This window comes from Ornithorhynchus anatinus, chromosome X5 (assembly GCF_004115215.2).
Source record: "Ornithorhynchus anatinus isolate Pmale09 chromosome X5, mOrnAna1.pri.v4, whole genome shotgun sequence".
Classification (NCBI taxonomy): Eukaryota; Metazoa; Chordata; class Mammalia; order Monotremata; family Ornithorhynchidae; genus Ornithorhynchus; species Ornithorhynchus anatinus.
This window is the reverse complement of record NC_041753.1, coordinates 26,589,947-26,614,582: the sequence shown is the minus strand read 5'-3', so window position 1 is coordinate 26,614,582 and position 24,636 is coordinate 26,589,947. Positions and strand designations below refer to the sequence as shown.

The following is a 24,636-nucleotide window of genomic DNA, read 5'->3' as shown; positions in this document are numbered from 1 at the left end:
TCTCAAAGTGAATGAGGACAGCTACTGAAACATGTGATGTGAATAGTATTGGATTGTTCAGAATTCTCCGAGATACTGCTGGAAAGAATTAGTGGCTACATTATTTCTGGCTTATTAACAGAAATGTCCTTTAGCTTGTATGATTTTTACCAATTCAAATCTATATGAAATCTGTAACTGAGGATCTAATTTACGTGAATAAACAGGAGTATATCTTTTCTTTGCAGTTTGATTGTACATGTCTCCTCCCTTCTAGACTGTGAGCCTGTTGGGTAGGGATTGTCACTGTTTGTTGCCAAATTGTACTTTCCAAGCCCTTAGTACAATGCTCTGCACACCATAAATGCTCAATAAAAACTATTGAATGAATGAATGTTTTTTCTGCCTAGTCCTCCAGCAGTCATCATTCAATGCCATTGATACCTTCAGGAAAATACTGATGTGGCCATTTGCAAGGATGTGGTCACGGTTCCTGGACACTTCGATCTGAATATAAATGCAGTCCAGGCCAGTTTGGCTGGCCAATAGCCACCATATACATGGATGTCGTCCAGCTCTCCAAGGGGTCGGTACCCAAATTCAAAACATCCCAGGTTGGGTTGGAAGTGAAGAATCAAGGCTCCAATGAGTGGTGCTAGAACCACTTGAAGAAAATTTTTGCATGCAGCATTTATAACAAGCCGCTTTGGCTGTTTCCACTGAGTGTGCGTCTGACACATTTTCATTTACTTAGAGAGACCACAGGAACCCCATTGATCTTTTTCATTAGGACCGTGTTCCAACAGTTCCGTCCTCCGCTACTCGATATTGGGAAGAATTGCCTTGCCAGGTTTTGAAGGATGATGTTGCTTCCTGTGGCCAGGGTAATTCAATACTCATAAAAGCCAAATCCTTTCTGCACCTGCATGGGGAAAAGTAAATAAGGTGATAACATCTCTTTGGTGACCATTGCTGCTTGGCTGACAAGTGAGTGTCCATCATTTCAATGAAAAGTATCATTTCCATTCCTATTAATCGGGAGTGTCCCCGTTTACTATTTTGATGGTCTGCTGCATTTTTTGCTAAGATTTTAGTTGAGGGGCACCCTATGGGTCATTAATTCCCCTACAATTCCATGACTGTGGGACATTTCAGAAGCATGCAACAACCTCTGAGGGAGACAGCTGGTCAGGCCCTCATCATGGGGTGGCAGCTGGCAGCTGGGTTGCACACCTGCTCTTCCAAGAATGCAGGGCCAGTTGGCCATGCTTTTCTGGGGGATAGGCAGGGGCAGCAGACAAGACCCACCCTTCTCCCCTTCTTTTCGACATTCTCAAATTTTCCTCTAGCTCTGCTGTCCTCCTTCCCCTTGCTGCTAAGGCTGGGGACATAATAGGGTGATCAATTCCTCACTTCCCCCCAAGAAATCAGCCAACTGAATGCATTGAAAGAAAAAATAAATAAAATAAAAACTGTCCACACTTTCAACAGACTTTCAAGCCTGACAGTACCTTTAGAACAATCTCCTTTAGAGGCTCAACCTCTGTGGTCTCAAGCTTTCACTTGCAGTATCTCCTAGGCCCTGCCACACTACCCTTTCACTCACAGCCCCATTCACCCTCATTCCCTTCTTCTCCTGTGTCCAAAACTGAAAAACACTCACTGGAACAGCAGCTGGAGCAGGTAAAAAGAAAAGAAACTGCTCCTCTTTGTGTTGCTAATGGCCCAGAGTTTACACTGTCAGGACTGTGGAGCTGCTTCTTGCTGTGCTTCTGACAACGGAGAATCAGGGGTAGTGGGAGCTGAAGCGTTTCCTATTCTTACCTGCTCCAACTGCTGTTCCACTCCTTGCTGGGCTGCCTGGACTTCTCCCTTTGTCAGGGAGCCCAACAAGAAGCAATTCAGCAGCATCAAGAGCTGCCAAAAATGGCCAGACCCCAGACTGTACCACCAGAGGGACTTGAAAAACTCTGCTCTGTTCTAATCCTACCTGCAGCTTCTGGGACAAATTGTATTTAGCTATTTTTTAGGAATTCCTAATGATGATCGCATTCCCACCCTGAGAGGCTCATTCCAAGCTGTAGTCATCCTTACCATCGACCCATTCATCTTCTGCCTTAAGGATCGAAATACTCCCTCTTCAAGTCAACTGCTTGAAACTCTGTTTTCAATCACTCAATCAATCAATCGTATTTATTGAGAGCTTACTATGTGCAGAGCATTGTACTAAGCACTTGGGAGAGTGCAATACAACAGAGTTGGTAGACACATTCCCTGCCCACAGTGAGCTGTTTTCTGGGCTTTTTATTCAATCCCATAGACGTATTCATGGCCTGATACACGTCAGAACCATTTTGTGGCCATTAGATCATTTCTACACCCAGATCTCCTTTAGCTAGAGTCTCTTTCAGATTGTCCTCAAAAGCTTTAGTGAGTAGATTCACACTCAGAATCCAGCAATGACATGGGAATGAGATGAGCCATGAGCCATGGAATAGACAAGAGTATTTGAACAGAAAGGCTATTCTTAAAAGTGTGAGCCCCATGTGGGACAGGGACTGTGTCCAACATGATTATCTTGTATCTACCCTAGTACTTAGAACAGTGCCTAGCTCATAGTAAGTGTTTAACAAATACCATTTTTAAAAAAAGAGAGGGACATGTAGTAGTAAGAGATAGCATCTTTTCACCATTGGAGTTGGACTCCACATACTGTTCAGAGAAAGAAACAGCTCAGGTAATGAATATAATGATCTGATGGTATCTCATTTCCCATCCTGGCACACTTCCTATAAAGAAAATGAGTGAAGAGTTTTTCCCTTTTTTCTGCCTCACCTTTGATTTGCCCATTGCCTTTGTCATTTCTTTTGGGGCAATATTCTAGTAAATATATTTTCAGAGACAATGTATGTCAGTGTAATTCCTAATGTGATACCCAAATAAGACCTCTGAAGTCAAACAGCAACTCAACTCAAGCACTGTACTAGGAAGCTCTGGTAGACAGTGACGAAAATAAGCTCCAGCCCTGAGGCCTAGTGCTTAAGAAAAATCGAGCTGTGTGAAAATAAAATTCAAACAGAAATGGAAAATAGAAAATGACCCATACTGTTGATTTAACATTCGTTTACCCTTCCTGACTCTCGGAAGGGATCATTTCACCCTCTTTTGCACAATACCCATGGTTTTCCAGGTTCTAAAAGATAACTGAATTTTTTTTGTAGTCCTCTTATATATGCCATTCTATTTTTAGCTTTTCTAATTGTGTCTCTGTTACTGTGATGATCACAGTAACTTAATAAATTAAGTACTTACCAAGTGCCAAGCACCATGTTAATTTCTAGGATAGATACAAGAATATCAGAGAGGACATTGCCCCTGTCCCACATGGGGCTCACAATCAAAGAGGGATGGAGAACAGGTATTTGATGCCCATTTTCCAGAAGAGAAAACTGAGGGACAGATAAGTTAGGTGACCTGTCCAAGGTCACACATCCTGTTATCCCACTTTTCCAACCTTAACCATGCCTGCTAAGTTTGAAGAGCTGTTCTTCAATCAAAGTTATAATAGAATGAAAAATTTAACAGACCCAAGGGAAAAATCTCCATCTTGGGAAATGCCATCTCTGGCTCTAGACCACAGATCAGGCAGAATTTCCTGAATTTAGAGACACTAGCAAGATTTGGGCAGGGAACCTGTCTACCAATTCTGTTATTTTACACTCTCCCAAACATTTAGTACAGTGTTTTGCACACAGTAAGTGCTCAATAATAATAATAATGGCATTTTTAAGTGCTTACTTCTTGCTAAACACTGTTCTAAGCATTGGGGTAGATACAAGGTTATCAGGTTATCCCGTGTGGGGTTCACTGATTGATTAATTAATTGATTGATTGATTGATTGGAAACAGTGTGGCCTAGTGGGAAGAGTACAGTCCTGGGAGTCAGAGGACCTGAGTTCTAATTCCGGTTCTGCCATTTGTCTTCTGTGTGACCTTGGGTAAGTCACTAAACTTCTCTTTGTCTCAGTTCCCTCAACTGCAAAATGGGGATTCAATACCTGTTCTTCCTCCTTAGTGAACCCCACATGGGACCTGATTATCTTGCATCTACCCCAACACTTAGTACAGTGTTTGGCACAAAGGAAATGCTTAACAAAACTTGTTATATTCTTATTATTATCATTATTATTATTATTATTAATACCATTATTATTATTGACACTCTAATGAAGTTTGGCTTTTTCTTCTAGAGAGAGCTTGTTTCTGGCCATCACATGTTAGTAGGCAATCCCTTTCTAGAAATCTCAGTTCCTATTTTGGGCCACGAGGACGGAACAGGTTTCTTCCACAACTTTCATTCAGGTCTTCCCCAGATTCCTTCCCTCTTTCTTTTGTATTTCTCTTTCCTGACAATTCTGATCTTCTCCCTTCCCATCCCCTCCTCCTCCCACCCCATTCCCCAGACATCTCCCTCCCACCTCTCTTCCTTCCCCTTACGTCCTTCTGTGCTCAGAAGCCTACAGGAACTCTAATAAAGTAAGTGTGGACAGAACTAGGGGTGCATTTAGAACAAAGCACCTGGCCTCGATGAGCATTTCATTAACAAGACTCTCCTCGGGGAAGAAAATGACCGGGAGGGGAATGGAAGGAAATGAGGAAGAGGGAAGGAGGAAGAGTAACTGACCTTTTCAAAGACCCCCATCCACAGGCACCAAGCTGGCACCTTTTATGAGAAAAGAGATTAACCTGTAGTTCCAGAATGTTTATTGCAGGGGGTGGAGGTGGGGGGGTGACCAAACCCCATGAAAAATTAATAAAAATAACACTATTTCTGATTGAACAATATTAGAGATTTGTCATGCATTTCTTAATGCTTACAACTGAGGCTTCCTGAGCACCAATAGTCAGAAAATAGTTCAACTCACACTGTAGGGTTCAAGGGAGACAAGAGCCTAAATACATTTCACCTCTCAATGTTGCTGCCAGTCCTGACACCACAGCAGGAGACCCATCTGTGTTCTTTTTATGTAGACAAAGAAATACTTCCCTCCTTGACCCTTCCTTCCCCTGCCTCAGAAATCCAACCAAACTAGGAGAGATTCATTCAATAGTATTTATTGAGTGCTTACTATGTGCAGAGCACTGTACTAAGCGCTTGGGATGAACAAGTCGGCAACAGATAGAGACAGTCCCTGCCGTTTGACGGGCTTACAGTCTAATCGGGGGAGACGGACAGACAAGAACAATGGCACTAAACAGCGTCAAGGGGAAGAACATCTCGTAAAAACAATGGCAACTAAATAGAATCGAGGCGATGTACAATTCATTAACAAAATAAATAGGGTAACGAAAATATATACAGTTGAGCGGACGGGTACAGTGCTGTGGGGATGGGAAGGGAGAGGTGGAGGAGCAGAGGGAAAAGGGGAAAATGAGGCTTTAGCTGCGGAGAGGTAAAGGGGGGATGGCAGAGGGAGTAGAGGGGGAAGAGGAGCTCAGTCTGGGAACGCCTCTTGGAGGAGGTGATTTTTAAGTAAGGTTTTGAAGAGGGAAAGAGAATCAGTTTGGCGGAGGTGAGGAGGGAGGGCGTTCCGGGACCGCGGGAGGACGTGACCCAGGGGTCGACGGCGGGATGGGCGAGACCGAGGGACGGCGAGGAGGTGGGCGGCGGAGGAGCGGAGCGTGCGGGGTGGGCGGTAGAAAGAGAGAAGGGAGGAGAGGTAGGAAGGGGCAAGGTGATGGAGAGCCTTGAAGCCTAGAGTGAGGAGTTTTTGCCCCTTGCCCCCTATATGGGATGCTGTCATCTTACTTCCCATATTACAGATGGGGAAACTGAGGTACCAAGAGGTGAAATTAATTTCAAGGTCACATGCGAGGTCAATGATATTTCCAAGAGTACAACTGACCAGCTTCTGAGTCCTTTTTCTGGGTTGAAATTCTTGAAATAAATCATCTTCTCAAGCCCATTATCCTTATGCTAGAATCCACAGTGTCTTTTACAGAAACCTAATGCAGATTGGAGTTAAGTATTGTTAATGATCCTCTAGGGAGGCATGACATCACTCTACATAAATGAGGAAGTAGGAAGTGAATAGAAAGTACTTCACTGTATCTCCAGAGAGGAATTCTTGTTTCCCTTCCTAGCTCAAAGCTAGAGGAACTGAAATGCTGAGAGGTAAAAGACTTGGTCAGGTTCCTGGGTGATTTCAGGGTTAGCACTGCAGGAACCATACTTTTCTCAATCAGTTTTCGACCTGCTGCTCCTACAGAGCTAGTAATCACCTCCCTGGATTGGGCTGGGCATCGACGAGGCCTGGCCGGGGATTCACAGTGGCCCTGAGGAGTTTCATTGTTAATGTTGAAATAGAAAATGGGCTAATGTGAAGAAAAAAATACACTTCTTCAAAACATATTAACACTTGAGATGTGCTAGATTGTAGCTACCTTATCCAGACCAGCTATTTCATTTTCATTCCCTTCATTCTATTAGCAATTTCCCAATACTACCAGGTTGCTTACAGCAGAGGCCCCAGTGTACTGTGGGATTCATGCATTTTGGCTAAGAACCGTCATCACACTTTTCACATTCCCATTTGTACCTGCTCGAAGGGTACCCACCTTCAGCTGGTAAACAACAATTCTTGCTTTTTTTCTGTCAAAGACATACGGGACTCATAAATCTTGAAAAGCCGCTCATACTCTTTTGAAAATGAAAATCCCAAGAAGAAGCAGCTATTAAGAACTTGTGCAATGTCCATTTTATAGAGAGGGCATGAGGCGAAGGATGAGAGAGAACCGAGGAAAAGAACTCTGAAGTCAAAATCTACCTGCCCCTTGTGTAAGATTGTACAATTTAGCGGTCTAAACTGACAATGGAGAATACATAAATGAATGAATAGGATTTGGGAGGACCACTGATAGACAAACCATGACAAATGAAATGCCAACAACTTAATAGCCAGCACAGCTAGAAGCTGATAGCATCAAGAAATCAAACACAAGATTCCAGCTAGACTGATTGTCAACACGGAATGAGAGGATTAGGGTTGGAACTGGAGACGGTGTACCGTCAGGTCTTTGGCTCAGAAAGTATTTGCCCTGAAAGACACTATCACCACACCTCCGAAGAATGAAGATGGTTCCAGTCTCGACCGGGTAAAGAAGGAATTCTGAGAAGACAGCGATATTTCAACATTCTCCTGAACACACCCTCTACTATCAAAAATGAGGGGGCTTTGAAAAATATCACAATTCTACCAACATGTGAAGACATGGCCCTCATCTTACCTAAAGAGGAAATCACCACTGCACTGCGGTCAGAACAAAGAGAGATTGCAAAGCACCTGTACATAATAAAAAGATTTCCTCATCCCATGGACTCTGAGAAGATGTCCCAGGATATCACAGATGCCGCCATCATCACCATCTTCAAGAAGAAAGATGAAAGATCTCCCTGCTCTTCATTGCCGACAAGATCTTTGCCAAAGACATCTGGACCGGTTAGTGAAGAATGTGGTTGACTGCACATTCTTGGAATTGCAATATCGCTTCAGAAAACAACACATCACAGCAGACACGACCCTTGCCACACACCAGTTACTGGAGAAGTCTGGGGAATTGCACCCTGCCCTCTGTACAGTTTTCATAAACTTTACCAAAGTATTTGACATCATCCACTGATCCAGACTCTGGGAATTTCATTGTAAACACAGCAGCTCTGAACCATTTATTAAGATTCTCAGAATGCTTCACGTTGGCATGGCTGTTTGTGACAGATCTTGGGAGCTTGTCCAATCGCCCCCACCACCCATTGGTAAATTAGAGATACATGGGAGGTAGAGTCATGCCCAACTTTTCCCTCATAGCCAGTGTCTTTGCACCCAAAGACCTAGAATGAATGAAGCGTTACTCCCACCTCAGTAGGGCATTTTTTTCCCCCCTTTCCCAACTTTCACCCAAAGGGGAAGGTGATTTCTGCTCCTCGGCTTCCAGCAGAACTCTACCCAGCATGCTCCAGCAGTTTCCCCTTTGCCTCCCCAAGTCCTGGGAATTAAGCAGTGCTCCTCACCTCCACCACCACTCCATTCTTTGGACTGCCACCCGATCTGGGTTAAGTAAGATTTATATCCAAAGTGTTTAACCTCTGTTTGGCAGTTTGTCTGCCACTTAATTAACCCACTGTAAAATATTATGTTGGAAACAGCTGAGGACTGCAGATCCACCTAGCAAGTCATTAGTATTTTTAGTAATAGTACCAGTAGTAATAGTATTTATGAAGTGCTTACTGTGTGCAGAATACGCTACACCCACTCCCTTTGAGAACTCATTCACTCCTATGGCTTCAATTACTACCTCTTTGTGGGTGATAATCAAATCTGCATCTCCAGACCTGATCTTTCTCCTTCTCTTGCAGTCTCACATTTCCTCCTGCCCTCAAGACATCGCTCCTTGGATGTCCTCCTATCACCTCAAATTGAACATGTCTAAAAGAGAACTTCTTGTCTTCCCACGCAAACCCTGTCCTCCCTATGACTTTCCCATCACTGTAGACGGCATCACCATCTTCTCTGTCTCACAGGCCCATAAACCTGGCCTTATCCTTGACTCCTCTCTCCTATTCAACCCACATATTCAGTCCATCACTAAATACTGTCGGTCCCACCTTCACAACATCACTAAACTCTGCCCTTTCCTCTCCAACCAACCTGCTACCACGTTAATCCAATCACCTATCCTACCCCGCCTCAATTGCTATATCAGCCTCCTTGCTGACTTCCCAGCCTCCTGTCTCTCCCATTCCAGTTCATACTTCACTTTGCTGCCCAAATCATTTTTCTACAAAAACATTCAGACCATGTTTCCCCAGTCCTCAAGAACTTCCAGTGGTTGCCCATCCACCTCCATATCAAAGAGAAACTCCTTACCATCAACTTTAAAGCATTCAATCACCTTGCCCCCGTGTACTTCACCTCACTACTCTCCTACTACAACCCATCCTGCACACTTCTGTCCTCTAATGCCAACTTTCTCACCATACCTCTATTTCTTCTATCTCACCGCTGGCCTCTGCTCCACATCTTGCCTCTGGCCTGGAATACCTGCCTTCCTCATATCCGACAGGCAATTACTCTCCCCCTTTCAAAGACTTAATGAAGGCATATGTCCTCCAAGAGGCCTTCCCTGACTAAGCCCTCCTTTCCTCTTCTCCTACTCCCTTCTTTATCATCTTGACTTGCTCCCTATGTTCATTCCCTCTCCCAGCGCCGCAGCATGGCTGAGTGGAAAGAGCACGGGCTTGGGAGTCAGAGGTCATGGGGTCTAATCCTGTCTCCACCATTTATCAACTGTGTGACTTTGGGCAAATCACTTAACTTCTCTGTGCCTTAGTTCCATCATCTGTAAAATGGGGATTAAGACTGTGAGCCCCACTTGGGACAACCTGATTACCTTGTATCTATCCTAGTGCTTAGAACAGTGCTTGGCACATAGTAAGCACTTAACAAATACCATCATTATATCTGCAATTTATTCATTTATATCAATGTCTGTCTCCCCCTTTAGATTGTAGGCTCATCGTGGGCAGGAAATATGTCTGTTCATTGTTATATTGTACTCTCCCAAGTGCTTAGTACAGTGCTATGCATACAGTAAGTGCTCAATTAATAAGATTGACTGACTGAATGACTGAAAGACTTCGCTCTGCTAGAGACGGGTTCAAATGAACAAAGAAGTTCCTGTGATACAGGACAATTTCAGGGTTCTCAGTGTATGCTAAAAACCACAAGATCTTCGGGAGTCTCTTTCCCTCCAGAACCTCAAATCCTTCGAAAGCCTATTAACTGTCTGGCCCCTTGATTACACGTGTTTTTCTCAGCTCTCAGGCACATTTGAGGACGGCTCAGGGATCTGAGGTTACGTGACTACTGATTTTGGTCTGTGAGACCTAAACAGACCACCAAAGCCTCAAATGTCTCCCCCTGAACCTTCAGTGCACTTCATTTCCTCAAGATGGGCAGAGGTGAGTTCAAGCTCCAGCCATTATATTGTCAGATCAATTTAGCCCCACATAAAACCCTCAAATTGGCTCTCACTGAGCCATCATAATGACTTAAATGATCCAGGGGTTAATGGTCATTTCACAATTATTTGGGTATTCAAGAGTTTCTGAAGAAAGGTATGTCTCCCATACTTTGACTAATGCTTTGACTACTATCTAAATCAAGGAAAGACACTAAAGAACACAAAAATGACACTGGCTGTTGTGTGTTCAATCATCTCTATTTGAGAGCAGTATGAAACCAAATACCCAACTGTCAGAAAATGTTCTAGATGCTCTAGAGGTTTTCATCTCAGTCTGATAGGTTCCTGCCTTCCTGGTCGGTATCCTGAGAGCCTGAGTTGATTTCAGAGTCAACTGGCATCTGATGGCTTCTAGTGACACTCTTAACATGGACCATAACCTGGACAGATGCATCATCCCAGGACTGACCTCTGGAGTGATCTCTAGAATGATAGTAATCATAATTAAAGTGCTTACTATGTGCTGAGTACCATACTACTAAGCAGTGGGGTAAATGCAAGATAATCAGATTATACACAGTCCCTCCCGCCTCAGGGTTGCACCTGGAGAGTTTCCAGTACTCTACCAGTCTTGGCTATGGGAGAGAGAGTCAAGCGGAGGCCTACCCATTCCATTCCTAGCTTGGCCTGTGGCTAGTGAGTGGAAGGCAATCTGCTACAAGTCAAAACTCACCCATGCTGGGCAGCAGCAGCATGGGAGAGAGTCAAGGGAGGAGACTCGAGTTAACTGCCCGAAAGGGAGCAGTGGTACACCACTTCCATATTTTTACCAAGAAAACTCTATGGATCCACTACCAGAATGACTGCAGATGGAGAGCGGGGCATTCTGGGAGAGATGTGTCTCCATGTGTCTGAAACAACTCGACGGCATAAGAGGAGACAAGACACAGTCCCTGCCCCATACAGGGCTCCCAATCTAAGTAGTAAGGGAGAACAAGTATTGAATCCCCATTTTCCAGATGAGGAAACCGAAGCACAGAAAAGTTAAGGGACTCACCCAGGGTCACACGGCAGGTAGGTGGTGAAGTCAGGATTAGAGCCGAGGCCCTCTGACTCCCAGGCTCTTTCCTGTAGGCCACCCTACTTCCTTGAAAAGAACAATTCCTGGGACACCCCACTCTAAACCTCAGTTCAGGACTGTTCCAAGATCCAGCAGTGTGGCGTGGCTCAGTGGAAAGAGCCTGGGCTTGGGAGTCAGAGGTCATGGGTTCGATTCCTGCATCTGCCACTTGGCAGCTGTGTGACTGTGGGCAAGTCACTTAACTTCTCTGTGCCTCAGTTACCTCATCTGTAAAATGGGGATTAAGACTGTGAGCCTCATGAGGGACAACCTGACTACTCTGTATCTCCCCCAGCGCTTAGAACAGTGCTCTGCACATAGTAAGCGCTTAACAAATACCAACATTATTATTATTTTTATTACCCAACTCCCTACCCCACCAGATCCTGTGTTAGCAGAGAGTCAGAACCAAAGGACCCTCCTTTAATCTAGTGGTTTCCAGCCTGCTGGATATTTCAAAACTCAGTAAAGGCACTGCAGAGTGTGCGCTGCGCTTTATTACACATTTAAAACATTTCCCAATCATAAAAGGGAAAGTCTATTTCATTTTCTACATAAGTTTGAGAATTCAGCCTCCAATAAAAAAAGTTTTAATTATAATAGAGTAACTAATTAATCAATGCAGCTTTCCTCATAATTTTTGGTTAAAGCTATGAAATAGAAATGGGCTTTCCAATCAGTGTAGTGCTTCTAATTAGATAGAACAATATGCAATGTGTGTGAAAATTATTAACAAGAATTTGGCTCCCAGAATCTCCATTTCCATTCTGTTGCATGCCTTCAAGGGGAAAACACATAATTTTAATAGTGCGATGTCCAATCCTGGCTAAGAATGAAAAGCTGTGCCATCTTTTACGGAGTGGAACTTTACAGATCCATTATTTTCCATTATCTTGCTATTTATTTCTTGGGCCAGATACCCATTTAAATTCAGTGGCTGTTGTACTTTATTTAACTGCCAGCCTCTCCCCCTAGCACTGTGCTGAGATTCTCATTAGGAGAAGAAATCAGGTGATGCAAAGGCAGTCTTCTTGAATTTGCAGCATCTCTACTCTGTCCCTTCAGTTACTAAGGTAATGGGATACAATGGTGTGCTTTGTGCTTGATGTGCTGAGACAATTGTAACCGATGGCATCAAGATTTCTGGGTAGTGACACCAGTCCACACTGTTCTGTTGGCTGGACCAGGGCAAACATTTTTCTCAGGACACAGAATCAGGAATAACTGGATTTGGCAATACCACCTCTGAATTCTTGCATATACATGGCATTAGAAGAGATGCTAATAAGTAGATAAGGCACCACATTTCTCAGTAACTCTGCCTAATGAAAGGCATCCAAATGATTCTTGAAAAGTGGGGAATTTATTCTGTTTTAAAAATCACCTTCACAATCTTACCAGTTGATATAGTCTAAAAGGTCAAATCATTATGAAATAAGGCAGCCAACTTTCCACATCACTTATAAAAGAATTTCCCTTCAAAGAGGAGAATGCTTAAGGTTTTGGCAGGACTTTAAGAGGGACCTGGCTTTCACTGGTGCAAGTAGAACAGAAAACAGTCTTGATAAGAATATAAGCATTATCCCACCCTACTCCAAGAACTGCCAAAGGCACGCACCCTAACTAAGAATCTGTGACCATGAACACTACCATTACTGAGCCAGACACACAGTCCATCCAGTCCGGGATTTTGTTACTGATAGAAGTAACTGGATGTTTGGAGGAGTTGTGGGATGGTTGCCCAACTGGATATCCATCCTTGTAGTTCAGAGTGGACCATCTAACATTTTTTATAAATCGTATTTGTTAAGTCTCTACTATGTTTCAGATACTGTACTAAGCCCTGGGGTAGCTACAAGCTAATGAAGTTGGACACAGTCCCTGTCCCACACAGGGCTCACAGTTTTAATTCCCATTTTGCAGATGAAATAGCTGAGGTCCAGAGAAGTGAAGTGATTTGCCCAAGGTGACACATCTCAGACAAGTGGTAGAGCAGGGATTAGAACCCAGCTCCTTCTGACTCCCAGGTCCGTGATCCATCCACTAGGTCTTGTCACTTCTCCTAGGCTATGCTGCTTCTCCATCCCTAATGCTCTCCTCTAGTAACCCATTATGAGCCACTGGTCCATGGATTAGTCCAGGTTACTACAAAACCACTTACTATGGGAAGAAATCCCAGACGTTGATTATGTGCTGTGCGAAGAAGTGCTTTCTTTTGTTTGTTTTGACCCTACTATGATGACCAGTCCCACTGGTCATCATCATCATCATCCCCCCACATTTAGGAAAGGGAGGAGAAAGCCAGAAGAGTCAGTCCATGGTGCCTCTCCCTGAAGGAAGTGTAAAGTCTTAGCTGAACCAATCAGAGAAAAGGACTGGGGAGGAAGAAGAGGGGCCAGAGAGTTGGAGCGGGAAGACCATCAGGCATTTGGAGTGAGGAGGTAGAGCGCTGTATGGCTGGGAGAACAGGACACAGAGAAAGCTCCAGATGTGGACCCTGGATGGACACAGGGCACAGGGAGGGATTGGAGAAGATCCCAGATTAGGGTTTGGAAGTTCTGGAGTTTCAAGGGTCCAAGGTTAGAACTCCAGAAGAGCAAGGCTCCTGGCCTTGAGAGGGGAAAAAGGACACTCGTGACCTAATGAATCAAAAAGGATGACACTGGAACATGGGATTCCCCAAGAGAAGAAGGGGAAGGACCAGAGGGACGTGTGCATGGACCATGTTCAACCTGGTTAGCTTTTATAATAGTGTCTGGTACATAGTAAACACTTAACAAATGCCGTAAAAAAAAGTGAGTGCCAGGATGACTACAGGGAAGTGCAAGGTCTCGGGGGGAAAAGGATAAGATCCAGAGGAAGACAGTTGGAAATGGATTCATTTTCACTGCTACCTTGTAAAGAAACTATTAAATATCGTTGCTATGTCAGATCTTGGTGCAAGCCTGCAGAAGAGGTTAGAGGAGAGCGCTAAGTGCCAGGGGGACACGTGGGCTTGCAGCTGAGGAGCTGCAGCTGTGGGAAGGTATGCTTTTTCCATGAGCTGCCTGCAGCCAGCTCCTGGATGGGGGTGGAAGATTAGGCTCTGATTACCCATATGCTTTCAGAAAATGCCTGGGGTTCAGCCAAGGAGTGATGGCAGCGAGATGGGCACAAGGAGTTGGGGAACCGTGAGCAAGATTTCCTCAAACCTGCATTAGCCGAAAGGGGGAGATGGAGGGTTTAAGGATTAAGCAGAGACTGACTCCGAGGGCTCTTTCAGATGGGATTTAGGGCTGAGAACCTCTGGTAACATCCACCTACCTGCCTCCAAATTGAACAGATTCCCTTTAATTAGAGTCCTACACAGAGTATCCTGATCCCTCCACTCTTAAGCACAACTCTGTCCAAGTTAGTCCTCGACCTTCTCTGTGCTTCAAGTCCCTTCTGTGTTAGCCCTGTCCGCATACTTCATGATTTCGTGAACTTCAATCATGACCCCTCTGAGGCTGTGTCTTTCGAGATAAAACATCTTTTTTTTTTCTATTTCCTCAGAATGGAAATTCCTCCATCCTGATAATCCCAGTCATTTTCCCCTTAACCTTCGCCAGATCTGCCTCTTCCTCAAATGCTCCCCCAATCTGGTTAACCCGAGCCATTGGATGGATCTTATGATTATGAAAAGCTTGGCTCCTCCAAACTACCCTTTTCATCCGTGGATATCAATATGTCTTAAAGATAATGAAGTGCTAGGGGAAGAGGGAAGAACTGGGGCTTTTTCATTTGTGTTCTAGGGTGGTTCATTATGATATTACCATATTTTTGAGACAGCTAATATGTGAAAGGAAAACATGGCTCTGTTGGGGTTTTCACAGGATGGTGGTGGTGTTAATTAGTTGCGTCCTGGCCAAAGGTTATTATCTGAACAGCTGCTTCTTTACACAGCTTCCACACTCTTTAGCCAAAATGTCATCATGAGAAAAGAATCGATTTTCCTCATGTGCGGGTAAGGACTTTCCTGTGGGAATCCAGGGCTCCGCCTAGATGCTCTAGCCGTGGACATCGTCTGGACTCCAGACTCTAGTCCAGCTCTTTGTCTTCCCTGGGCAAAGGCCCCAAATAGGCTCATCTGGCTGCATGAGAAGTTAGACCTTTATGATAGTTTGCTATTCACAGGCCCATAACACTAGCTCATTTGCAGAACATTCTACAACTACCCTCTGACCCAACTCTCATCATCATCATATTTTTTCTAGGAAGGGGGATGGAGGCATTCAAGCCAAGGACCATGCTCAGGGACAATGGGATGTGGATACTCTGCTGTAGGGCTATGCAGAGGCCATGAAATGCATGAAAGGACCCACCTCAGCCTGGGTTCATTCGTGCTGGCCCACGGTGACTTGCCCCAGACCAAATCGGAAATGCAAAAATGACTCACTTTTGAAGAGCAGCATTGGACATGCGCAATTGTCCTAAGGCTTCTGGGATATGTCATCCCAGAAATCAGGAGGACAGGCACATTTGAACCAATCTATCACTAATTGCTTGCAGTTCATGACTCATTTAGAGTAGATTGTGGGGATGGTACATTTAGGGTAAGGCTGGTACTAAAAAAAAAAAAGATGGTATTTGTTAAACGCTTACTATTTGTCAAGCACTGTTCTAAGCAGTGGAGTAGATACAAGGTAATCAGGTTGTCCCACGTGGGGCTCACAGACTTAATCCCCATTTTACTGATGAGGTAACTGAGGCACAAAGAAGTTAAGTGACTTACCCAAAGTCACATAGTTGATGAGTGGTGGAACCAGAATTCGAACCCATGACCTCTGACTCCCAAGACCATGCTCTTTCCACTAAGCCATGCTGCTTCTGAACTAAGATTCAGACTGGATACAGATGGCCTAAGACATGGGATCAGAGCTACCTGGGACTCATGGGCCAGGTCTACCCTGTGAGGCGCTCTAGTCTACTGCCTGTGAGGGTTAGAGGTTGGATCTTACTTCCACCCAACCTGCCTAGGTCATCCAATTCCCATGTGAGACAGAAACAGTGGTTGACCAGTTTACCCTGTATCTAAATCATCAATCATTATTATTATCATTATTATTTATCTTGGCTCCACCACTTGTCTGCTGTGTGACCCTGGGAAAGTCACTTCACTTCTTTGGGCATCAGTTACCTCATCTGTAAAATGAGGGTTGGGATGCTGAGCCCCAACCCGATTTGCTTGAATCCACCCCAGTGTTTAGTACAGTGCCTGGTACCTAGTAAGTGCTTAACAAATACCATTATTATTATTATTATTATTGTTGTTGTTATTGTTCTAGTTGGAGTGGAAACAGAGCAGCCTTAACCTCCCTGAATAAGGTCAGAAGGGGATTCCTAGGTAGTCCAGCCAGTAAAGTCAATCCTCCTTTCTGCATCAGCATGCTCAGAAACAGCATGCCCTGGGAATCAAAGGATTTGGGTTCTAATCCCTGCTTTGCCAAATGATTTCTGTGTGGCCTTGACCAAGTCACTTAACTTCTCTGTGCCTCAGTTCTCCCCTTCTCCCTCCTACTTAGGCTGTGAGCCCCATGCAGGAGAGAGACTGTGTCCAACCTAATTAACTTGTATCTACCCTAGCACTTAGAACAGAGTTTGATACATAGTGTGTGCTTAACAAATACCTTTAAAAAAAACAAAAACAGAAGTCATAACTAAGCATCCTGAATCCTGGCTTAGTCCATCAAGCGATTTCAACACTCTTGCCAATTTGCCTATACTTTTGAAGTCCAATGGCAACATCTTAAAACAAGCTCTCTTGAGTAGGGGCAGTGACACATTTTGAGTCCTGAAAAATAGAGAATAACGAGGCTAACAATAAGCTCTCCTATTCAGCACTGCAAGACACACTTGACCTTTACGCCATTTGGTGCTAATCTTTTCTTGACTGTTTTCCAGTCTATTTTCCTCATGCTCATAGCCTGGTGAGAAGAGCATAGGTTGGTGGGTCAAGCGTCTTGGGTTCTAATCCCAGCTCTGCCACTGGCCTGCTGGGAGAACTGTGGCAAGTCACTTTATTTTTCTGAGCTTGAATTTCCCCATCTGTAAAATGGAGGTTTTTAATACCTACCTCCCCTTTCTTCCCAGGTATGATGTGGGGATAATATGTGATAACTAACGTGAAAGGATTTTGGAAAAATAAAAGCAACAGAAAAATTCAGGATATTATTATTTCCTCTTTCATAAAGACTGAAGGGACCAAGAGGAGTCACCTAAACCCCTCCTCTGCCTCCAGAAGGTACTGAATTCTCTATTTACAGAACTCTAGGGATGTAGATTCCTCAAAGCACCCTGGTACAAATGCCAGACATCATCAACTCATGATGTTTAGTCTACCTGAAATCCCATCTGCTGCAATTTAAACTTATATACATATACCTCACTTGTGCCCTTGATTTTTTTCAACCACAACACTGCCAACGAATTAACTGTGATTTCTGATAACCTTTTCTTCTGTTTATGCCCAAACCATCCTTTTGCATCTTGCATGCATGAGGTTTGTTTATGCTTCCTAAGTGAATGACTCTAGACCTGTTCGTATTAAACAATCCTTCTTCCCCTCTTTTATCTTGTGAACTTATGGGCCCCGCACCACATCTGATTCTGTGTTCAATTCAGTGCCTGAGTCTTTAATGTTTGTTTAATAATGGGGGAAATCACAGTAACTAATGAAAAGAAGCATAATAATCAGTCTTTAATGTAAATTTTGTAGAGTGAGCACCACCCATAACAACCTATTTCCATTCTTTCAAGGAAAATTTAAGCATGCTCCTGTTTTAAGAGGTTCACATTTTAATCTTTGCTGACAACTAAAGGTGAAACCAACTTAATTCTTCCTCAAATGCCAGTACACCAGCTCTCTCTCCAGCCCACCCAACTACAATTATTGAATCTAGATTCTTTGATTTTCAGGTTCAAGAGGAAGACTATGCAGCAGAGGGCTACAAAGAAAACAGTGACCCTCTGGTAATTTCCCACTTCTGCTGGCCAGCTGTCTCCAGGGAATATCCATTAAGCTATTTCCGGCCAAAGCGCATATCTCTCTCTTTGGAGAGGATGAAAACATCATTCCGCCACCCTTCGTCCTTCTTCAATGCCAAATCCAATAACTCATCCAAAGCTTTATGTCATTTCTGACTTTTTAAAGAAGACAACAAATATCTGGAAGCCCACTGGGTTAAACCTCCAAGTGCCTCGTTGAGATTTGGGATCAGTTCCTTCACAGTCAGGGATCTAAGGCAGAAGCCTCAGGCTTCGAAGTTGTGTGGAGTCTTCCTCTGTACACTCAAACATACCCGCCTTGTTATTCATCTTGCTAGGGTGGCTGCTAGTCCTGAGATGCACATGATGCTACATTTTGCATAAGGCCATCTGAGTCCACCCAAGCTTGGAGCATTTCACTGGGTAGACCCCTGACTCCCCTGCTTGCTTAAGAGTTGCTGAGTTTCTTTTCTTTATTTTTATGGTATTTGTTAAGCACTTAATATGTCCCAGGCACTGTACTTAGTGCTAGGATAGATACCATATAAACAGGTTTGACACAGTCCATATGGGGCTCACAGCTTTAATTTCCATTTTACAGATGAGGTAACTAAGGCATAGAGAAGTAAAGTGACTTGCCCATGGTCACACCACAGCAAATGAGAAGCGGTGTTGCCTAGTGGGCAGAGCACGGAGCTGGGAATGAGAAGAACCTGGGTTCTAATTCCGGTTCTGCCACTTGTCTACTGTGTGGCCTTGGGCAAACCACTTCTCTTTTCTGGGCCTCCTTTACCTCATCTGTAACATGGGTATTAAGACTAGAAGCCATATATGGGACAGGGATCCTGTCCAACCCTATTATCTTATACCTACCCCAGCGCTTAGTAGAGTGACTGGCACATAGTAAGTGCTTAACAAACACCCTAAAAAAAAAGGCAGAGCCAGGATTAGAACCCGGGTGTTTCTGATTCCCAGGCCCTTGCTCTATCCACTGGACCATGCTGCTTCTCTTCCCAGCTCTCTATGAACATGGGCACCACTTCCAGTCCATAGAACTCAAGGCCCATGTCCAACCTGATTGGGTTTCATAAAGTTCCTGGCACATTGCAGATGCTTAACAAATACCACCGGCATTATTATTATCAGCATCTTTTCGTTTTCCATCCTTTCCTGCACCCCTGCCTTTGATTTTTTGATTAACTATTGGGTGTTTTTCACCTCCTGCTTCAAAAGAAGAGAAGTAGCATGGCCTAATGTAAAGAGCATAGGCCTGGGAGTCAGAGGACCTGGCTTCTAATCCCAGCTCTGCCGATTGCTTGTTGTGTGACCTTGGGCAAGTCACTTAGCTTCTCTGTGTCTCAGTTTCCTCAACTGTAAAATAGGGATTCTATACCTGTTCTCCCTCCTACTTTGACTGTGAGCCCTAAGCAGGACAGGAACTATATCCAACTTGAAACCCTGTATCAATCCCAGCTCTTATACCAGTCCTTGGCACATAGTAAGAGCTTAATTAATACCATAAAAAAAGATACAAAACAATTTATATTCTCATCCAGTTCCCCTAAGGAGGGATCATCTTCTCTGGTAGGATCAATGTTGTTCCTCTGAGACAGCTCTGCACTGAGTCTTCTCTCCTGGAGCATGCCCCTAGGAAGAGTTATCAGCTCAAAGAGACGGAAGCTCAAATGGCCAACTGGACCTATTGTTGGATAATTCAGGTCAGGTCTTCTCTGAAATCTCTAGGCAGGTGAGTGAAATAAATTAACTCAGCAACTGAGAGAGAAGAAAAAAAGACAGCATAATTCTGGCAAGAGCAGATCTTTTCCTGAACTGTCCAAATGATTCTTATAGAAACCAGGCCCAGCAATATTAAAAATACTCCAAAGTCAACACAAGAATGCCTCACGTGAATATGTGGTACTGAAGATATGTCAAGTTCACATCCCACAATGGAAAAACTGTTTTCTAACACAAATGCTTTTCAGGTATCATTCTTATTGACCAAAGTCTCCATCAACCAACATTATATGCATTAAATATGACTGTGAAAAAGGCCACGAATGTCACAGAATCCATACCCCCAAGGCCAGGAACTACACATCGAAGCTTGAAGGTGGTAAATTCATACACGTGATTTGAAGAAAAATGATCAAGTATTCTAACTTATGGCCAGTGCGGATTTTGCCTGAGGAGGCTGCTGTAGTCTGTGGAGCAGATATACTGTACGGAGAATCCCAGAGGCAGCTTTGCTTTTTCAGCCCACCAACGAAGACTGAGAAAACACATTGCAAGGATACCAGCTAAGAGATAGGCTTTGTCGTCCTCTGGGGGCACTCAAAATGAGATGGAGAAGAACTCAATAAAAAGCAAAGGCATCCTCATTGCTTTGCGAACATGGAACACTGAAACTATTTATCTTCAGCCCATTAGACAGTTTGGTCAGGAAGACACAAGCAATACGTGTCACTGGGGAATTAAGAGCAACATATGCGAAGCCAGAGACTGACAGGCTGTAACTCACAATGTCCCACAGTCTGCCCTCAGACACTCACGTGCAGCTCCCAGTGAGATTTGAGCTGGGAAGTCAATTGTAGCTGAGTGTCTGAGAGCCAGTTTTGGTCTGTTGGGACCAGCTATTCTCAGCTGAAGCATGGGCTGGGCTTTTGAGATAATAATCAGATACTAACTGTAACCAGATGGACCAAAAATCAATTTGTGGAGCTCCATAAGAACAGAGGAACTTTGCTGATAAGTAGCTCTAGCATTACACATCCTTAAAGGAACTAGGACTTTGGGCTAGCAAACAATTTTTTTAATGAAACTTGTGGGAGAATATGGATGCTATACAGAGAGCATATGGATAATATTGGTGTGGGAATCAATCAGTCAATCATATTTACTGAGTGCTTACTGTATGCAGAAAACTATACTAAGCACTTGGGAGAGTACAATATTACATGGTCAATACAAATGTTCCCTGTCCCCAAAGAGCTTACAATCTAGAGGGGGAGGCAGACATTAATATTCATTCATTCAATAGTATTTATTGAGCGCTTACTATGTGCAGAGCACTGTACTAAGCACTTGGAATGAACAAGTCGGTAACAGATAGAGACAGTCCCTGCCGTTTGACAGGCTTACATCTACACAATTCCAATATGTACATAAGTGCTGTGGGGCTGAGGGAAGCATGAATAAAGGGTGCAATCCAAGTGCAGGGGTGATGCAGAAGGGAGTGGGAGAAGAGGAAATGAGGGCTTAGGGAAAATATGCTTTCAATAAGGTTTTGGGAACAGGAGTAAATTTTTGTTACTTGGCTTTCTCAATCTGAATGAACATTTTTAGGAATCTGCTACTTTTATGGTAGATGGGGGTCCACAATGGACCCTCCCTCTCTCTCTCTTATTTCAACAGCCTGAGTTTCTGTAGGCAGCAATTCCTCCGGGTGAGAAAATCAACCTCTCCAGTGTCAGTTGGTCTACTTCTCCTGCATTGCAGCAGGCTTGTCTACATTTTTCTAAACCATTCCTGATCTCAGCCGCAGGCATCTCTAGAAATGTAGGATCATGACTTTTTTTGGCAACTGGGTTCTTTTTCCTACCTGTTATAATAGTTAAAGTTTTCTAGAGTTTTTCCATCTCATTGTTCTCTGTTGCCATTTAAGATGTTAAAACTGAGAATTGGTGTGTTTTCCTCTATTTCTAAATCTCTGGTAATACAGAGGAGTGAAATAATAATAATGTTGGTATTTGTTAAGCACTTACTATGTGCAGAGCACTGTTCTAAGCGCTGGGGTAGATACAGGGTAATCAGTTTGTCCCATGTGAGGCTCACAGTCTTAATCCCCATTTTAGAGATGAGGGAACTGAGGCACAGAGAAGTTAAGTGACTTGCCCACAGTCACACAGCTGACAAGTGGCAGAGGCAGGATTTGAACCCATGACCTCTGACTCCCAAGCCTGGGCTCTTTCCACTGAGCCACGCTGTGAAAGGTATATGTAGTAGGACTGAGAACCAAATCTGAGTTTAATTGTGGCCTCTTCTTTCACTGACTGCTTTTGTGGCTTTGGGTGTGTTACTTTTGCCTCTGTGACCAGCAACAGAAGATGAACTCATCTACCTCACAGGGGTGTTGTGAGGAATAGCCAATGTTTGTAAAGAGCTTGGAAAATGTAAAGGGCTATGTAAATGCCACACAACAGTGGGTGCTTTCAAAAATGAGCTGGAACTTCAGATTTCTGGGACCAAGTCTGGGTGTGAGACTAAGAAGCTGTAGAGAAGCAGCATCAACTACTGGATGAAGCATGGGCCTGGGAGTCAGAAGGTTGTGAGTTCTAATCCCTGCTCTGCCACTTGTCTGCTGGATAACCTTGGGCAAGTCATGCCAGACCACTTGTTTTGTCGCCAGACTACTTGTTTTGTTTTGTTCTGTTTTGTTTTGCTGCCTGTCTCCCCTGTTTAGACTGTGAGCCTGTTGTTGGGCAGGGATCGTCTCTTATCTGTTCCCGAATTGTCCATTCCAAGTGCTTAGTACAGTGCTCTGCACATAGTAAGCACTCAATAAATACGATTGAATGAATGAACTTCACTTCTCTGTGCCTCAGTTCCCTCATCTGTGAAATAGGGATTGAGACTGGGAGCCCCATGTGGCACAGGGACTGTGTCCAACCCGATTTGCTTGTATCCATGCCAGGACTTATAACATGGTTGACACACAGTAAACACTTAACCAATACCACAGTTATTATTATTATTATCATTATTAGTGGGGAAAAAAAGAGGAGCAGTTTAAATTCCTCAGTGATTTTGAGGCCAGGATCTGGTGCAAGAGTAATGGAGTGGGTAAGGGTTCCGAAGAGCTGTTGGTGGTGACCAGGTAGAGTAACTCTTTACAAATGCTGGGTCCCTACCCCCATCCTCTTCCTTCACTGACTTTTTCCTAGAGTTTTGCTCTTCTTCTGTGTTTGCTGACACTGAACACCCACTGTGTGCTTTTCATCTCCCTCTCAAATGGAGGTAAGAATTCCACACCCTTATTCCTCCAGAAAAAAGGAGCCCTAAGAGAAGGTCAAAAAAAAAAAAGAAATTTTCTGCCTCCATTGGACATCACCCTCACTGTCTGAATTGCAGTACCTGCCAACTGTGCCTCAGTTACCTCATCTGTAAAATGGGGATGAAGCCTGTGAGCCCCACAAGGGGCAACCTGATTACCTTGTATCTACCCTAGCGCTTAGAACAGTGCTTGGCACATAGTAAGCACTTGAAAAATACCCTTATTATTATTATGTGCAGAGTGTGGTACTAAGAACATGGTACTAAGAGTACAATACAATGGAGTTGGTAGACACCATCCCTGCCCATAAGTAGCTTACAGTCTAGAAAGGGCTGTTGTTGTTGTCTTATGCTGTTGAGCCATGTCTGAACCACAGCTACACCATGGATATGTCTCTCCCAGAACACCCCACCACCATCATTTGCAATCGTTCTGGTAGTGGATCCATAGAGTTTTCTTAGTCAAAATATGGAAGTGGTTTACCAATGCGTCCTTCCCCGCAATGAACCTGAGTCTCCACCCTCGACTCTCTCCCGGGCTTCGGCTGCTCAGCACGGGTGAGTTCTGACTTGTAGCAGATTGCCTTCCACTTGCTAGCCACTGCCCAAGCTAGGAATGGAATGGATATGCCTCTGCTTGACTCTCCCTCCCCTAGTCGAGACTTGTAGAATATTGGAAACTCTCCAGATGTGACCTTGAAAGGTGTTAGAAGAGGAGCGTCACAATAAAATATATTACAGATAGGGGGAATGGGAGAATATAGAGGTATGTACAAAAGTGCTATGGGGCTGGGGGTGGTGTGACTATCAAATGCTTAAGGGGTACGGATCCAACTGCACAAACTGCAGAATGGAGGACAAACTGGGGAAATAAGAACTTAGGGAAGGTCTCTTGGAGGACATGTGATTTTAGAAGGGCTCTGAAGGTGGAGAGAGTGGTGGATTGTCAGATATGAAGGGGAGGGACTTCCAGGCCAGAAGGAGGACATGAGCAAGGGGCCAGCAGGGAGATAGATGAGATGGAGGTACAGTGTGTGTGCTGGCATTAGAGGAGCAAAGTGTGTGGACTGGGTTGTAGTAGGAGATCAGTGAGGTAAGGTAGGAAGAGGAAAGTTGATCAAGTGCCTTAAAGCTGATGGTAAAGAGTTTCTGTTTGCTGTGGAAGTGGAGGTTTTTGAGTTGTGGGGAGATGTGGACTGACTGAATGCTTTTTAGAAAAATGATCCAGGCAGCAGAGGAATGTACAGACTGGAGAAGTGAGCCGCAGCAGCCGCAGCCAGGGAGGTCAACGAAGAGGCTGATGGGATATGATAAATTCTTGGATCAGGATAGTAGCAGTTTGTGTGGAGAGGAAGGGACAGATTCTAGAGATGTGGTAAACGTAGAAAAAAACGAATTTGGTTGCAGACTGAATTTGCCGGTTGAAAGAGAGAGATGAGTCAAGTATAAGGCCAAGGTTA

The 24,636-nt window shown here is 44.1% G+C and overlaps 2 non-coding genes across 2 annotated transcripts; one reads left to right on the top strand and one right to left on the bottom strand.

Moving 5' to 3' along the window:
* Positions 1-10,587: 10,587 nt before the first annotated feature.
* On the top strand, positions 10,588-10,722 carry LOC114808490. Its single transcript, XR_003756338.1, has one exon. It is a non-coding gene; the product is annotated as a small nucleolar RNA SNORA7 (small nucleolar RNA).
* A 13,022-nt stretch (positions 10,723-23,744) lies between these two features.
* On the bottom strand, positions 23,745-23,882 carry LOC114808458. The gene has a single exon (XR_003756306.1). It is a non-coding gene; the product is annotated as a small nucleolar RNA SNORA7 (small nucleolar RNA).
* Positions 23,883-24,636: the final 754 nt, after the last annotated feature.